Below are 7,191 nucleotides of genomic sequence, written 5' to 3' on the forward strand. Positions count from 1 at the left end.
AGAAAGAAAGAAAGAAAGAAAGAAAGAAAGAAAGAAAGAAAGAAAGAAAGAAAGAAAGAAAGAAAGAAAGAAAGAAAGAAAGAAAGAAAGAAAGACTCTGCTGGGATTTTCTAAACAGCCAGGCTCATGGTACCTACCTTTGTTCAGGGCACTGGAGAGCTTCCATCTTATTCTGTGCTCCAGATTGGCTTAAAGAGTATGAGGAATGCAGAGAAAGAACAAGACTGATTACATATATAAGGTGCCCTCTCAAGCTGATCAGGGAAATGTGACTTAAAGTCATAATACTCTCTCATTGGCATCTGGTCTAACTGACTCACAGCTGACCCTCCCGCAGGTTTTCAGAGGCCATGAATAACACAGGAAGAGATTGCCCATCTGTCTCCCTTAGAACATTTGGTAGATTTAAACCAGCGTACAGCACAGTGCCTTAAGCACTAGGCCACCAGAGCTCCCTTAATAATATGACCCTATTTTTTGCATGTCATATTGGCAGATTTCTGTAAGAGCAAGCAACTCCAATCTAACAATGTGGTGTAGCCCAGATGGTCTTGGAAGCTCGTTAACTTTGATTTCTGCCACATGGCTAGGCAAACCAGGAGGGTAAAGGACTCGTGATGGGCTTGGGCAGTTCTGCCATCCCACCTGGTTTAAACCGAGCAGTTAGCAGGAGAAAATAGGATTTTTGCTCCCAGTGAGGAAAAAGGAGTGGAGAACGCAGGGTTGTCCCTTGGGCTAGAGATTCCTGCACCAGCCAGACTAGGACCTGGACTAGAACAGCAGTCTCAGTGGAGTAGGGAGACCACCACGAGGCCAAGCTGATCTAGGACTGCTGCCGCACAGGCAGAGCTTCCAGGAAATACTCGCCAGCAGTGGAGTGCATTGATTTGTACCTGGGCCTCTGTCTGGGGAATGACACAGGGAAGCCAAGACTCATGGACCTCTGCAGGGCAGGTCGGGCCTCCCTCAGGGCCGGCACCCAACGCTGTGCTTCCGACTCCTACACTGTAAGAGAGTAACCTTTTTGGTCAAAAGTCTCTAATTTGTTACACTTCTGCCACTGCCCTAGATAAGGAAGACATGAGTAAAACAGTTCAAACTGCTGGCTCGTTTCCCTCTCAGCCATAACAGCTATAGTTGTATTCATAAGTGATAAAGATTCTCTTTGCTGGTAGAGGCCCTGGTAACCTCAGCTCAGATTTTGCTACTTGATAGATATCCTTAATTCTCATATTTCCCATTGAAACACACAAACAGCACCACCCAAATCTACTTACCGGGGCTTCCTGCCTCTGTCGAGACTTCTGGCTTTTTTTTCCCCCTGGAATTTTAATTTTAAAATCTTTTCTTACTTTAGGTGATGCAAAATTGGATGTCTTCTACATTTTATATTATCCCACTACAGAAAAAAAAAGTATCCAATTAAAGATGGGAGATCTGCATCCATGAGTGCAAGCAAGCACAACAGAGCTGGGAGGGTGCTGCAGGGCAGGGTGTGCCTCTGGTGAGCCCCAGCAGAGCCAGGGAGGGTGCTGCAGGGACTGGCCTCTGGTGAGCTCCAGCAGGCAATCTCTTTCCCGGGCAATTTACAGACTCTGAAAACTATGAGTTGGTTCCAATTCCATGGTGATGAGTTTGTATTGAAACCCATAAAAATAAACTAATATACTAAATGAAAAAAAAATGGTTTTTAAAAAGTGTGTTACACTGAAAAATCTGTTGTTAATGAACTCTCCAGAGACTCAAAGAACAAGGACATCAGTTTAAAGACTAAGGTGTGCCTGACCCAGGTCATGGTATTTTCATTTGATTTCTGTGCATGTTGAGCACTGACTAAGGAAGATCAAAGAAAAATGGCTGCCTTTGAATTATGGTATTAGCAATGGGTATTGAATATACCATGAACTACCAAAAGAACAAATAAGTCTGTCTTCTAGGAAGTGCAATCAGGATGCTCCTTCGAGGCAAGGATGGTGAAACTTCAGTTCATGTTCTTTGGATATGTTGTCAGAAGGGATCAGAGAATGAGAGGATGTCCTTCCACACAATGGATCAACCAAGGGGCCCTAACAATAGGGCAGGGTATATGTGAGAAGTATATGTGTGTCTAATGATGATGGCTCAGACAGAGGAACATTCAGATCTGTTGCATCAACTGGATGACACCTAACAACATAGGAGTTCCAATGATCACACTCTGAAAACTCTGTCTTACGATAATCATGCAGATAATTGAGTTGATACATAAAAGCCAATTACCTCTTGTTAAAAAATGCTTTGCAGGAAAAAAAACCTTTACAAAAAAGTTGTGCCGTAATCACAATTGGATGACTTTAATAGTCATTTTCCATTGATTAACACCAAGTATGAAAGTAGGTGCCCCGTGTCTTTCCTCTCTGATGAAAAGGAAATAGTAAAAGATCCTCATGTCGTATTCTGCATCTTTCATTTTCCTAGACTACCAAGAAAGCCTGAGAGTACCAGCTGGCATTGAAAACCCCTGTATTCTCACAGAGCAGCTCTTGTATGCATGAGTGAGGGAGACCAGGGTGAGCTGCTTGACTTTTGAGAAACTAGCAACAAGAACTTCATCCTTCCAAATCCCAGCCTTTATGCCTCTGGTGATAATTTCATTTGGGAACAGTTATCTTTATTATGTTAATGAGACAGGACCACCCACCATGAGGCATATCTTGAGTCTATCTCTTTTGAGGTATAAGGAGAGGCATGAGGCACATCTTGATTCTATCTCTTGAGTCCATCTCTTTTGAGGTATAAAGAGATTAAACAAGGGAGCAGAGAAGGGATGTGGAGAGAGATGCCAAACCACATGAAGGTCACTCAAAAGCAGAAGTTCAGAAAAGACCAGGACCCTCCTCCAGGGCCAGCAGAGAAAGACAGCCTTTCTCCAGAGTCAGTGCCCTGAAGAACCACTAAGTCTCCTAAACTTCCAGAAAACCAATTTCTGTTTGTTCATGTCCCCAGCTTGTGGTATTTCTGTTATAGCGCAGTAGATAACTATAAGACAGGCTCTGTTGTTCAGGGACAAGAAGGCCTGGGGCAGGATTGAGAAGTAAAAGAAGAAAAAAACAGGAGTAAAACGTCTCTCCTAGTCATTAGGACAGTGCCACTTTTACAGTGTGGCAAAGGTGGCAGGGAGTCCAGTAATCACTGTATTTGCAAAAGGCCAAAAAAATAATTTATTTTGTCACTGGAAAAAGACAGATAAAGAAAGGAGAATTGGCACTTTCACCACAGCAGTTCCTCTCAAGACACAAAATGACTACACTCCTCTGGCAATTTATACACATGTAGACAACAGAGTTTGCCTTCCTCTGACATAGAAAATAAAAGAGGTACCCATACATTTGCTTACAGATCTTTTTTGCTGTGAGACACTTTTGGTACGGACAATGAATTTCCTCTGATCAGAAACACAGGGTAGGGGAGCGCCAATCTCTCCATGTCCTCGCCAGCGTTTGTTCTTTGCTGTCCTACTGAACTTTGATCTTGGAACTCTCATGCGCTCTGGTGAGAATACAAGCTGGTACAGCAGTACGAAAGGCAGCCTGGCACTTCCTCAAAAAGTTGGGAATAGAGATACCATTTGACCTCTAGCTATTCCACTTTGGGTAATATACCCTAAAGAAAGCAGAGCTGTGACATAAACAGCTGTATGCACACCCATGTTTATTGCAGCATTAATAATAAATAATCAAGAGATGGAAGCAGTTCAAGTGCCTGTCAACAAACAAATTGATAGAAAAACTGTGGTACATCTACACAATGGAATATCACGCAGCACTGAAAAACAATGAATTTGTAAAACACTATACAACATGGAGGAGTACAGAAGGCATTATGCTGAGTGAAATATCTCAGTCACCAACAAGCAAATACTGCATAAGATCACTGTTATTAAAAAAAGGATGGGAGGAAGAGCAGGGAAAAGAATGGATAGATAATGAATTGGAATCGGAGAAAGGAGGGACTATGTAAAAGGAACAGATAATTAGACATGTTATGTACGGCAATTAATGACCTGGAACAAGACGTTCATTACAAAGTGAATTGGGGGTGGGGAGGGAGGAAAATGTGTATCAATGAATGAATGAAAACCTATTCTTCCGTAAACTGTCACTAAAATAAAAAAAATTAAAAAGAAACGCAGGTATTCACAGACTCAGGGAAGGAGAAGAAACAAAAGGCATTATTTCGGGGTATTCTCAGTTAACAGGCAAGGTGACATGACAGCCAGGTGATTTCCTTCAGCCCGGCTCAGTGGGGATGAGAATTTAAATAAGGAAGGCGTTAGGCTTGTGTTCTTGTGTTCTTTTGTTTCTTCACTACTTTTAGTTAAGATGCTGAGATGGTGGTTGGTATGTGCCAGTGAGTCACCTGTGACTCATAGCAACCCTATGCACAAGAGCCCTAAATCTTGCTCTATCCTGAGCCAATCTCACTGTCTCTGACACACCCACCCCCATCATCCCAGTCACTGAATCAATCCATCTCATAAAGGGTCTTCCTCTCCTGTGCTGTGTGTGTAATAAAGGAAATTTCTAGTGAGGCAGTTAAGTAAACTCAGAAGAGAAAGCATAGAGATTCTGCAAATTTGATCTTCTGAACTGATGATAGAACTATTTATAACCCATTCCATACCCAAAGCAAAGGAGCTCTGGTGGCTTAGAGGAAAGGCGTTGTGCTGCCAACCCAAAGGCATTGAGTTCGAATCCATCAGCTCCTCCATAGGAGAAAGATGGTCAGTCTCCTTCCATGTGATTAACTGCATCTGAAAAACCACTGGGGGGGAGCACTGAAGGAGAGTCGGCTATGAACTTGTTCCAGCTTGGTGGTACACCAAATTGCACAAATCAAATAGCTGTTTCACAGGTTTGAGTAGAAATGCTTTACTCTACAGCAGTAGGTAGAGGGGAACACCCTCAACCTAAGTCGTGATGTTTTGGGAAAATCTTTCTTGACATGAGTTTCTTCTGCCCTACTGTCATTGAGAATCGTCCTTCTATGGAAGGTGTATGTCTGAGCTTCTCTTAAGAGTTGCCATGGTGAGGGTCAGGGCTGGCAGATTGCTGGGGAAAGGAGGGACTTGGGTGAAAGACCTCAAAGGAATCGGGTGCCAGTGTCTACCCTGGACTCTTCTTGTGAAGCTCCTTGATGACATGATTCTAAACTACACTTACACCAGAGAAAGGGAATGCTCTAGGTCAAATATCAAGACAAGACCATCAAGACAGCCACTCTGGGGGACTCACAGATATCCTTCCCAAAACAGAAGCTGTGGTTTTGAAGAGGAAGCTTAAGACCCACAGCAAGGCCTGTGTGAGTATCCTGTCGCTGGTAACCACCAACAAATCTGGTCTCCGTGCATTGGATTCTTGTAGATAGTTCATGTAAGTGAGTTCACACAGTATTTTTCCTTCTTTGTCTGACTTATTCCATGCAGCATATTTTCAAGGTTCATCGAAATGTTAGTACATATTAGGACCTCATTCCTTTGCATCACCGGATAATATGTCATTGTGTGTGCACACCACATTTTGTTTATTCACTCATCTGCTGGTGGATCCTGGAGTTGTTTTCACCTTTTTGGTGAATGGTGAAAGACGCTACAGTGAACAATGGCGAGTGAACTCACTTCTCCCAGCCTCCTCCAGACTCCCCTCTGTGCAGCCTGCAGACCTGGGGCTACAGCAACTCTCAGCTGGTCAATGTTTCTGTGATGGACATACATCTCGCAGCTTCTTCTTGCCAAACTAGAAGATAAATTACTTCACTCACTGCTTTTGCAGCTGTTCTGACTCATAACTGCACTCCAGGCTTCTGAGGCTGTTGGTCACAGTGGGAGGAGACTGCCCATCTTCCCCTCCCCCGGAAGTTTCTGATAGAATCGAACCCCTAGAGATGCTCAACCTTTAGGTTAGTTGAGAAATTCTCTATGGAAAAAAAGCCACCTTGGAAGTTAGTACCAAAGGGTGAAGAAAGACAAAGGAGACACCACCATGTCCTCAAGGTGAAAGGAAAGCAGATAATTACAATACAATGGGATAAAACCATTCCCCACCTATCCCATGTCCCAAAAAGAATCTGACAATCCACTGACTGCAGGTGGACTTTGCCCTATGGAGTAGAATTGCCCCCTACAATATGGTAGGTGCTTCTTAGGAGAAGCAAGTACAAAGTGCTGTGGGAAAGCAAACAAGGATGTGACTTAATTGACGTAAGAAAGTCGGAGGTTTCTCAGAAGAAATGAAATCTGAGCCATGAATGAGCAGGCGTTTTCCTACAGAGATGGAGTGAAAGAGCATCCAGACAGGGAATTTGTCATCTGTGAGCACCATCTCCACCACCATCGAGTGGGTTCTGACTGTCAAAGAGACAAATATGCTAGCAAAGGAGGGAACTGGATATTAAAACACACACACACAAAAGAATTGAGATTGGTTTTGCCTGACTGAAAAATAAAGGACTCTAATTATGTAAATGAGTACGAACTTCAGTTTTGGAATGCAGACAGAATAGGAATGATCGTTTCTAGTTTGTACACCGCTTTATGGCATCCTAAAACTTGAAAATGTTTGTGAATACATGTCTTCTCCATTCTCTTGCTCTGCATCTAAAAGTTGGATAATGAATAAGGATGACAGAAGACGAATAGATGCCTTTGAGTTGTGGTGTTGGAGAAGAATATTGGACATACCATGGACTGCCAAGAGAATGAACACGTTTGTCCTAGAGAGGGTGAAATCAGAATGCTCCTTGAAGACAAGGATGGTGAAACTCCATCTCACATACTACCGTAAGGACTGAACCCTCTTTACGACAAATGTTGTGAGGAGGGTCCAGTCCTTGGAGAACATCCTGCTTGGAAAGGTGGGAGGTCAGCATAAGAAAGCAAGACTCCCAAAGAGATGGATTGACACAGTGACTGTAACAATGGCTCAAGTTTTTCAGAGATGGTGAGGTTGCCAAGGGATAGGACAAGGTTCAGAGCTGTTGTTCATAGGGTTGCTATGAATCCTAGTCAATTCTATGGCAAATAACAGCACAAACCATTATCTCAGAAAATAATGCATTTCCATACAAATACACACGTGAGGAACATGGTGATGTGAAGGAAAGCTTGCGTGTTGACAGCCACCCCCCACCATTGCCCTGGGGACCATCCTGACT

Source organism: Elephantulus edwardii, unplaced genomic scaffold (assembly GCF_000299155.1).
Source record: "Elephantulus edwardii isolate Elephantulus edwardi_28Jun2011 unplaced genomic scaffold, EleEdw1.0 scaffold00511, whole genome shotgun sequence".
In the NCBI taxonomy this organism is placed as follows: Eukaryota; Metazoa; Chordata; class Mammalia; order Macroscelidea; family Macroscelididae; genus Elephantulus; species Elephantulus edwardii.